Genomic DNA, 12,017 nt, shown 5'->3' with positions numbered 1-12,017 from the left:
ACTAGGCCAGTCACATCAATATCACTTATATTTTATTCTCCAATTTTTTAAATAATAAACTTTTTTATACGATAATGACAGGTTTTAATTTAAAAGACATTGATACATTTTCCACACTCATTCTTAATACACGTTAACTTTTTAACCTGTTTTTATTTTAATGAGCATATTTTATAATTTATTTCCATTTTAACAAGGAAATTTAATAAATTTCTTTAAACATTATGTATATACACTAAGAAACATTTTAAAGTTTCAAATAATTATAGTTTTGGATTTGAAAATATACACTAATAAAAAATGAATATTTACATATTGAAGCCCATTTTTCTTCCATGCACTTTTTGGTAAATACATATACTTGTTTTTATCTCTCTTTTATCGATTCATTTCATATATATCAATAAGGTGTTAGTCTAATAGTATAAAGTCTCACTAGATCATCATGATAACCAAAAAGTAAATGGTTCGATTTTTGTGAGGAACACTTATTGAAAGAGATAGTCACACATTATGAAATGGAATAGTTCTTCACCCATAAAATGAGGGAATACCCATAAAAGTACACAAAAAAAATACATTTGATACATGTAAATATTAATGATAAAATGCTTCTTCTTTTATCAATATAAGTTTTCCAAAATAAAGTTTATTTATTTATTGGGCTGATATATATATTTATTTATTTTCCTTCCATATAAATGTGGGGATTTATTTTCCTTCCATGTTTTATTAGTAGTTATTTTAAATTAAAAAAAATGTCACCTACGAAAACCAATATGTTTGCTCCATTTCAAAATTATAAAAGAGGAGACCATCCAGGTTAGATATCACTGACATTTTATTCTCAAAACTTGTTTTAAATAATAAATTTTGGTTTAGATAATAATTTATTTTAAATAGAAAAGACATCAATGCATTTTTCATATTCATTCTTAATATATGGCAACTTTATGATGTATTTCCATTTTCACAATGATATAATTTATTTTCAAAATGAATTTAATCAAATTCTATAAATATTATTTTATTTGTATACACTATTTAAGTTTTTAAAGTTTCAATTAATTATAGTTTTTAATTCTAGAAAATATACACAAAATAAATATTTTACATATTGAGTGCAATTTTTCTTCTCTGGACCTTTTTTATGCACTCATATGGAATGTTGTTTTTAGCCCTCTTTCTGATTTATTTTTTGGTACCTGTACTGGTTGAATATAAAATATTTATTTCTTTTCAATATAAGCTTTTTAAAATAAAAGTATCACTCATTTGAGAATCCTAAAAGATTAGGGTATTCACAATACATATCACTCATTTTATTTTTCAAAATTTGTTTTATATTATAACTAGCATATCCATAAGCATTTCATGTTTGCCGAAATAATATTAAATATTTATTTTTTATATATTTAATTTTAGAAAATTAGATTGTTTTGTACTAGGTGTGCTTTATGTTATGTTTTTTGTATTTATTATAATTTTTAATTTAAGGTGAGATATGTGATTATTGTATAAATAGAGATTATTATGTTAATCCCTTACTTTAAATTAATGCTTCATTTTTAATTACCACATTAATTCTTAAACCTCTCATTTTCAAACAGATAAACAAATATGGCTTTTCCAATGTATAAGTGAATTATATTGATTATAACATTAAATTTGAAAGGTGGATAAATTACTTAGCCATAACATTTTACTTTCATTTTTAACTTCTAACATATATCGCGTAATGGACATGCTAGTTATATTATATATGTTATTAATTACTAAATTGTTTCCTAATGTCTTGGTGATTTGGAATTTATTTTCCAACTTTTGTGATATTGAGTTTAAAACTAACATATATCATATATTGTTATACATGTATTGTTACATGTGTTACTAATTGAAAAATATAAGGTTATAAATGTAACTATTATATATTTTATTAATTGATATATATATGTTACTAATCATGAATTGTATAGTTATATATGTTATTAATATATATATATATATATATATTTTACTAATTGTGGACCGTAGTATTATATGCGATAATTCGTTTTTTCTCTCTATCAATTACATAATTGTGATATATGTTACTAACAAATAATTATGACTTTCAAATTTTGTACGCATTTACATATGATTCATAATTTTTTATAATAATAGTAGTAATGTTTATCTTTTTTATGGATAAATAATATATCTTGTAATTCATTTTGAACTTTCAATTTATGCAAAAAAATTATAAAAAAATAATTGGAAAAACCGTGGAACCGAACCGCACCATTTAAGAGCGGTTCAGTTTGGTTGTTATAGTTAAATCTGCGGTTAATTGAGCGGAACCAAACCATATGTTTTTGTTCAGTTCGGTTACTAAAATGCACCAAAAACTGAACCGAATTGAATTTTTACACCCGTAGTGATTACCTATGATTATATAGTTTTTTTGTAAAAATTAGAGAATGTTAAAGATAAAATAAGGAATTAAAAATTAATACATAGTGATAGTTATACTATGTTATATATATATATATATATATATATATATTACCACTGGAAAGACATTAAAACATTTTCCACACTCATTCTTAATATAGGGTTCATTATAATCTATTTTCATTTTTACACAAGGAAACTTTGTAATTTAGTTCCATTTTCTAAAGGAAAATTTAATCAATTTTTAAATATTATTTATATAGACTGTTCTAAAATTGAAATGTTTCCGTTAATTATAGTTTTGGATTTTGGAAATTTTGACAAAATAAATTTGAATATTTTACATATTGAATGTCCTTTTCCATTCTATTGTGATTAATTCGTATATATCAAATATTGTTTTTGACTTACTTTTGTAAGTGTTGCTCCGATTATTAGGATGAACACTTGTTCACAAGAAACAATTATGAATCTTTAAATATATTAATTTATTACCTATAAAAAGAGGGGATATACTTGATTATACTTTAAAATAATATTTCGATATTAGTAAATGCTGAGAATAAAATACTTCATACAACTTTTCAAAAATAAAATTCACAAATTCAAAATTTGGTATATATATATATATAGGATTAATCTTGCACTAGGATTTTTGTTGTGATTCATTTTAAATTATAAAATACATCTCCTACAAATATCAATCTTCTTAATCCAATTCAAAATCCTAAAAGACTAGACTCTTCACATTAAATACAACTCACATTTTAGGGTTTATCTATGTTGTTTCACTCTTTTGTGTTACTCCATGTATGAGGAGATATGATTGGTTAGAATAATGTTTAATAATTAAATTTTCAATTTAAATAATTTTTTTCAACCAATGAAAGGTGGTGGTATATAAAGTTATACAAAAAATGGGATAGCAAATGTACTGCCCACATTTTATTCTTCCTAGTTTCTTTTAAATAATAAAAATTTGGAATATAATAATAATGTCGACTTTTAATTTGAAAGATGCTAATGCATTTTCCACCATCATTCTTATTAGTTAATGCATATAGACTTTATAATTTATTACCATTTTCAAGAGAATACTTTATAATTTAATTCAATTTCCACAAGGAACTTTACTCAAATTCTGTAAATATTATTTATATAGACTAATGTAGTTTTTTTTAAAGTTTAATTAATTATAGTTTTGGATTTTGAAAAGTATACACATTTTTTTTTTTAAATTTGCATATTGAAGATTGTTTTCCTTTACTAAACTTTTTTTGATTCGTACATATCAAAGACTATGTTTAGCTTTCTTTTTTAACACATTTGGTACTGATAAGTATTGAAGATAAAACACTTCAAATTTTCTCAATACAACTTTCAAAAACCTAGTTCACAAGTTCTTAAATTTGTGATGATTATAATATATAATCTAGAAATAACTTTTGATTTTTGTACTACTAAAGGTATTCATCATCTTATGGGTGAGTAAGTAATCCCTTTCAGGATTCGTGGATGTCCATTTGAACAAGTGTCGCTTCTAAAAATCAAATCATTCACTTTTTGGTCATCCTAAGAATCCAATGGAGTCTTACACCATTAAATCAACACCTTTATTTCTAATTAAAAACATAATTATTAGAAAAAATTATTACAACATACAAATATTACAAATATTTTAAACTCTCCATTAATTCATGCTCATAGCTAGTATTTATATTTGTTGCACTAATTCTATGTATATACCCTTAAAGTAAACCGATCTAGAAACAATTTGTTGTTTCTTACAATTCCAAAAACAGATTTTCTCGTGTTAATACAAGCTGCCCAATCAGAATTTGTATACCCATTGAGATGAAGACTGCTTATAGCAAGAAAGAAGATACCATGGCTAATGGATCCTTTGAAAAATCTCAGCACTCCCATGGCTGATGCAAGATGTTGATCAATAGGTGTAGAGAGGAATTAACGTAGTTGTCCAACAACAATGGTATCTATTAGCCATGGTATCTTCTTTCCTGCTGCAAGTAGTCTTCATCTCAATGGGTATACAAATTCTGATTGGAAAGCTTGTATTGACACGAGAAAATCTGTTCTTGGAATTGCAAGAAACAACAAACTGTTTCTAGATCCTATGCTGAAGCAGAGTACATAGTTATGGCTTCAGCTTCTGTTGAGGCACAATGGTTGTTATGTCTTCTACAAGAGCTTGGTGTCTCTCATCCTAATCCGGTATAATTATTATGTGACAACCAATCAGCTATGCATATATCAACAAATCCAGTTTTCCATGAGAGGATAAAACACATTGATGTTGATTGTCATTCAATTAGAGAGAGAATTCAATCCAAGTTGATTCATCTTCTACCAATTTCCACATCTTATCAAGTGGCTGACATTTTCACTAAGCCATTATCTCCTCAACTCTTTCTCTAACTTCATTCCAAGCTAGGCATGCTCAACATTCACATGCCTACTTGAAGTGGGTTGTTGACTATATCCAATGGTTCACAAATTCTGCCTAAGTTACTTAGTGTTGTTGATTAGATTAACGTTTGTAACTTTTCTATTATGAGAATCAGTTAGTTATGTTAGTTTAGCAGTTTCTCAACTAACTTACTATATAAGGCAATAACTCTTGTAATTGAGTAATTCAATGAATTCATTTTGATCATTGATTCTAAAACTCTCTCTAAGAACCTAATTCCTCTTTTCTTATTCTACTACTACATCTATGGCTTTTATTCAATTTTCTTCTCTCACTGCCATTGTTGAAAGGATCCTTGAAGATTGTTGATTTTCATAGTTCTTCCTTCGTAACCTTGAAGAAGAGGTTGAAAAAACCGCCATTGGTGTGAAGTTTCTAGCTCCAAGACACTCCATTGTTGCTTAAGATGGTTATGGAATTTTAGCAAAGATAAAGCATACGTTGTTACAAACGATAAATGATAAACACAAGTAATAACCAGCAAATAAAGATAAATTATAGATAAACTCAAATAAAGTGAGACTAACTAAATCATAGATAGAATAATTCTCTATCAATCTAAATATCCTCTAATAATGATTTTGTATTAAACGATGCAATATTGAATATAATGTGAGTTATGTTTGTGAGTGTGTGCACATTTTGGAGAAAATAGTAAGAAAGGAAGAGAATGTGTATTTTCATTTGATACATAGTAATCTCCAACTTCTCAGGTAGATTGCTTTCATTTGATGTATTTGTTGTTGAAAGTTGTATATAATCCAAGTTTTAAGAGATGGATTAATAGGTAGAAAGAAGTTTGTTGTAACTTGCTAAAAACAGTAAGCATTTGAAATTCTGTTTTTATGGTTGAACTACCACTTACTATAAATAGTAAGTCATTGCAATAAGAGAAGAATGAAATTCATTGATTACTTTCTTGCATTTTCTCTTAATCATTTTCTCTTCTTCTTTCTATTTTCTGTTTACATTTCTCTGTTCCAACAAATTCTGGTATCAAGAGCTTGAAAGATCCAAGGACCTGCGGGTAGGAAGAAGGATTCTGTGAAGAACAAGGAGCTAGGATTCACTGTGTATGAACCAGTTGGGAAAGGAACGAGCAACAAAAGATTAAAGTAGGTGATCTGAGTAGATTTGCCACAGACCAATTGAAGATTCTGAAATGGTAGGAGGAAATTGCACCAATCTTCCCTCAATGGGACTCCCTATCCTCACTGAGAAGAATTGGGATCGGTGGAAGACTCAGATGAATGTGCTATTCTGTTTCCAAGAAGTAAGTGAAGTGATTGAAGAAGGACTTCCCCCTCTAAACACAGATTCCACAGAAACACAGAGGACATTACACAAGGAAGCCAAGAAAATGGACAACAAAGCTCTGTTTCTAATTCATCAGTGCGTGAATGATGCTCACTTTGAGAAAATTCAGAATGCAATCACTACCAAGGAAGCATGAGACATACTGATCAGAAGTCACACAGGAGGAGACAAAATAAAGAAGGTAAAGCTACAATCTCTTAGGAGACAATATGAGCTATTACACATGGAAGAAAGTGATAGAATTGGTGAATACTTCACCAAGATTCTGGCCATAACTAACCAAATGAAAGGTTATGGAGAATCCATCTCATATCTCATGATAATTGAGAAAATCATGAGATCTTTGCCTCAAAGATTTGACTTCATAGTAGTAGCCATTGAAGAAGCTAAGGACATGGCCACAATGAAGATAGAGGAACTACAAAGTTCCTTAGAAGCACATGAACTAAGGCTGTTGGACAGAAATCCAGCCAAGAAATCTGAACAAGCCTTGAAGGCAAGTCACTTCAGGGATGAGGACAGAAGGAAAGATAAGAGTTGGAGGAGAAAACAAAGCTATCATAAAAGAGGACAATTGAATCAAGCCAGGTCAGCAAATGATTGGTCTGAATCCTTAGATAAAGGAGGCAGAACAAAGGTGAATCAGAAGAGATTTGATAAAAGCAAAGTAGAATGCTACAATTGCCACAAGATGGGTCATTACTCTTATGAATGTTCCAAAGATAAGTCCAAGAATAATGAAGAAGCCTATGCAACACACGAATCAGACTCAGAACCACTGAATTTGATGGTGACAACCTCAGCTGTAGAGTCATACACAGAATCCTGGTATTTAGACTCAGGGTGTTCAAATCACATGACAAAACACAAAGAATGGTGATAGATTTTTACTCAACAAAGAAGAGCAGATTAAAATTTGCAGATGACAACTCATTAGAGGTAGAGGGAGCAGAGAATGTGGTAATCATCAGGCAGAATGGAACCAAAGCAGTAATCACAAATGTGTTGTATGTGCCAAAGATGAAATGCAACCTTCTAAGCATAGGACAACTCATAGAAAAAGGGTTCACAGTCTTGATGAAGAATGGGCAACTTGAGCTTTTTGATTCTGAAAACAAACTTATATTCAGAAGCAAGGTGAACAAGAATAGAACATTCCAAGTGAACATAAAGTCTGCTGAGATTCACTGCTTGGCATCTATGGAAATCAGTAATGAGAATTGGCTTTGGCACTCAAGATTTGGTCACTTGAATTTCAAGAGCCTACATCAACTAGGAGCAAAGAAATTAGTATCTGGTATGCCAATTATATCCATACTTGAGAAAACTTGTGAAGTCTGCTTGATTGGAAAATAAAACAAGGCAAACATTCAAATCAGAAGCAAAGATGAGGTCTAGAGCAATCCTTAAAGTGGTTCACTCAGATGTATGTGGTCCTTTTGAAACCCCCTCTTTAGCTGGAAACAAATACTTCATAATATTTGTAGATGCGTTTAGCAAGATGACTTGGTTGGATGTACTAAAGGCCAAGAGTGATGCATTTGAGTCCTTTCAGAATTTCAAAGCTCTTGTAGAAAAGGAAAGTGGCAGAAATCTGAAACTTCTAAGAACAGATGGAGGAGGAGAATTCACCTCGAATGAATTTGAATCATATTGTAGGAAAAATGGTATAAGGCACGAAATCATTGCACCATATACTCCTCACCACAATGGTTTGGCAGAAAGGAGAAACAGAACCATAATGAACGTGGCAAGAAGCTTAATCAAAGGAAAAGAACTACCTCAAAGATTATGGGCTGAAGTAGTGTCAACATCTGTATATCTCCTAAACAGATGTCCAACCAAGAAGCTTGAAGGAAAGGTACCAATTGAGGTTTGGACAGGAAGAAAACCAGTTGTGAGTCATCTCAAGGTGTTTGGGTCACTAGCCTATATCCACGTACCAGATCAAAGGAGAAAAAAACTTCAAGATAAAAGTGAGACTATGGTCTTTATAGGCTATCACTCAACTGGAGCATACAAACTTTATGATCCAAACAAAGAAAGGGTAGTGATAAGCAGAGATGTGGTAGTCCTTGAACATGAGAAGTGGGACTGGAAACAAAAACAATCAGGCCTAACCAGAATGGTACAGGAAATTCATGAAACTTCAAACTGTGAACCTATCCAAGAAGAATCAACTGAAGCAACTCATGAAACTCCTACAACTCAGAGGTCTCAGAGATCAAGGTCAATGCCAAACAGATTCAAAGACTATGAGATACACACAGATGATCAAATCAATGATGAAGGTGACCTGATACACTTGGCACTCATGGCTGAAGCCAATCCTATCAATGAATCAGAAGGACTAGCACAAAAGGAATGGAAAGAAGCAATGGTTGAATAGATCAAGTTAATAGAAAGAAATGAAACTTGGGACCTAGTCAAGCTGCCTATGGACAAACACCAGATATGAGTGAAGTGGATCTTTAAATAAAAACTTAACCCTAATGGATCAATCTCAAGGTACAAGGCCAGATTGGTTGCTAAAGGGTTCCTACAAAGGGAAGGGATAGATTACAAAGAAGTATTTGCACCTGTGGCCAGAATTGAGACAATAAGAACAGTAGTAGCAATTGCAAGTGCAAGAAACTGGTATCTATTTCAGCTAGATGTAAAATCAGCATTCCTACATGGTCCACTAATGGAAGAAGTGTATGTCCAACAACCACCAGGCTTCATAATAGAAGGCAAAGAGCAATATGTCTACAAGCTAAAAAAGGCCCTGTATGGACTTAAACAAGCACCAAGGGCCTGGAATAAGAGGATAGACTCATTTCTATTCAAACTCAACTTTAAAAAATGCCAGGTTGAGCATGGAGTCTATGTGAAGCAAGATGCAGAATGCCAAACTCTAATCATTTGCCTATATGTAGATGATCTGCTAGTGATAAGATCAAATACTGAAAGAATTGAAGAATTTAAAAGGGTAATGAAGGCTGAATTCGACATGACTGATCTAGGAAAACTAAACTACTTCCTAGGGATGGAGTTTGCATACACTGAAGAAGGAATAATGATGCATCAAAAGAGGTATGCAACTGAAGTTCTAAATAAATTCAACATGAACTCCTGCAACTCAGTTAGCAATCCAATAGAAACAAGCCTAAAATTGTCTGCATATGAAGAAGGTGAACCAGTGAATGAAACTATGTTCAAGCAGATAGTAGGTTCTTTGAGATTCTTGTGCAATAGCAGATCAGACTTGTCCTTTGGGGTTGGCTTGGTGAGCAGATTCATGTGTAAGCCAAAGAAAACTCATCTACTAGCAGCTAAAAGAGTGATGACATATATCCAAGGAACAAGTGATCAAGGAATTCTATTTCTCTATGGTAGACAAAGATCAGAACTGGAATTGATTGGGTATGCAGATTCTGATTATGGTGGAGATTTGGTAGAGAGGAAGAGCACTTCAGGTTATCTGTTCTTACTCAACAATGCCCCCATCTCATGGTGTTCCTCAAAACAACAAGTTGTTGCTCTCTCTAGTTGTGAGGCAGAGTACATCTCAGGCTGTTTTGCTGCTTGTCAATCAGTCTGGCTCGAGGAGTTGCTAATAGAAATGAAGATGAAGTTGGAAACTCCATTACAACTCAGAATTGATAATGTTTCAGCAATAAGCTTGTCAAGGAATCCAGTGAGTCATGGTAGGAGCAAACACATTGAAGTAAGGTTTCATTACCTTAGAGATTTAGTCAACAAAGGGAGATTCAAGTGGTGTATTGCAAGACACAAGAGCAATTGGCAGACATACTCACAAAAGCTTTAAAGGGTGATAGGTTTGAAGAGCTAAAAAGAAGAATAGGTGTATTATCTCTTAAAGAAGTTGTCTTAAGGAAGAGTGTTGAAAGTTGTATATAATCCAAGTTTTAAGAGATGGATTAATAGGTAGAAAGAAGTTTGTTGTAACTTGCTAAAAACAGTAAGCATTTGAAATTCTGTTTTTATGGTTGAACTACCACTTACTATAAATAGTAAGTCATTGCAATAAGAGAAGAATGAAATTCATTGATTACTTTCTTGCATTTTCTCTTAACCATTTTCTCTTCTTCTTTCTATTTTCTGTTTACATTTCTCTGTTCCAACATTTGTAGGGGGAAAACTACCTTTATCTACTCTTTTCAAACAACGGTCGCCAATTACGAAATTTGGGACAATTTTCCCATCATCTTTTTTTGGTAATGAATTAAAGTTGTTCCTTCCAACAAATGTTGTTCTCAGAAATTATCTTTTGATCGTATTGAAGATCTAACATGATCTTACATTACTAGACCAACACCTTGATGTTTGTCTCAAACCTTTTAATACAACATATTTGTAGATAAATGTATTTATGTTTTGGGAAAGACTTGTATAAGAAGTATTGTAGAGATAATTAATAAAATATTGAAAACACAATAAAAATTTAATTCTAATTAAAATTTAGTCCTATAGCACCCAAAAATATAAGTATATTTATCTATAAATATGATGTATTAGATACGTCTCCACATAAATTTTTTCTCTTGTGTTTTTTGTTCTATCATTTATGATTAAATTTAAATTATAATTAAATGTTAGAATTTCCTTATCATTGATTAAATAACCAATCCTCTAGGGATATTGAATCCCATGTTCTCACATAAAATAAAGAGTTTAAAATCTATGTATCGTTAGTATAAAGTTTCTTACATTGACAACGTATCATCCGACGTTGATTTGTATTACTTTTGTTGGAGAGTTAATGGTAGTTAACATATGTATGGTGGATGATTTGTTGACAGTATAAAAAACATTTACATTGTCAATGTATAGATATTAAATCCTAAAATAAAACAAGGATTGCAAAAAAATATTTGAATCTATTTTCTCAAATCTAGTTCTTCTTTGGTATACCTTGGAGAGTTTTAATATGATGATCTTTATCAATCAAATCTTGAATTCCTCATGAGATTTTCGTTATCTCTCTGATAAAGAGAAGAAAAACTATTTGTAATTTGTTGTTTTTGGAAACCATAATTGTTCCTGATGCATTAACATATAAGATTCTTATTATTCATATATGTCAACTATTTAGGTATCCACTCATTAATGTCATATTCATTATTAGTTTTAGAACTCCTATGCATTCTCACAATTAGATAAGTTGTTTTGTAACCCTTCAAATAAATAAAATATAATTATATTAAATATATAATATCCACATTAATTAGAAATTATAAGGTTCTAACATTAAATTTATAATGTGTTGTAAAGATTTTATTGGTTTGCCTTTACCTATATATGTTTCCATACAAATCATTCTCTGTATGTTCACCATGTGACTAGAATAATAATATAGTTATAGTCATGATATAATTTCAACAAGTTCAAATATATTGAAATATTACTTATATTTAAATATCAAATATGAATGACGGATGCTATAATAATATTGTAAAATTATGTTATGTTGTCTATGTTCTAGATCTAATGGTGTGTTTGTTTCTGAGAGGTCCAATGCATGGATGAATGGGCATGAGTAGTAGTTACTCGCTACCCATTTTGAAATATGGGAGTATTACTCATATCCACTCATACTCATGCGGGTACCTAGGTGTGGGTTTTTTGCGTGTATTTCTGAGTACCTGTGGGTACAATGGGTACACACAAGTTTCCTACATTATCAATGAATTTCTAAGTTCATACTTCTCTTATATTTTGCATAAGTTCAAACTAATTTATTTTGTGCCTTTTGATTTTAACATTTGACAAAAAA

This window comes from Lupinus angustifolius, unplaced genomic scaffold, assembly GCF_001865875.1.
Source record: "Lupinus angustifolius cultivar Tanjil unplaced genomic scaffold, LupAngTanjil_v1.0 Scaffold_181_6, whole genome shotgun sequence".
Lineage (NCBI taxonomy): Eukaryota > Viridiplantae > Streptophyta > Magnoliopsida > Fabales > Fabaceae > Lupinus > Lupinus angustifolius.
This window is presented reverse-complemented; position numbering follows the sequence as displayed.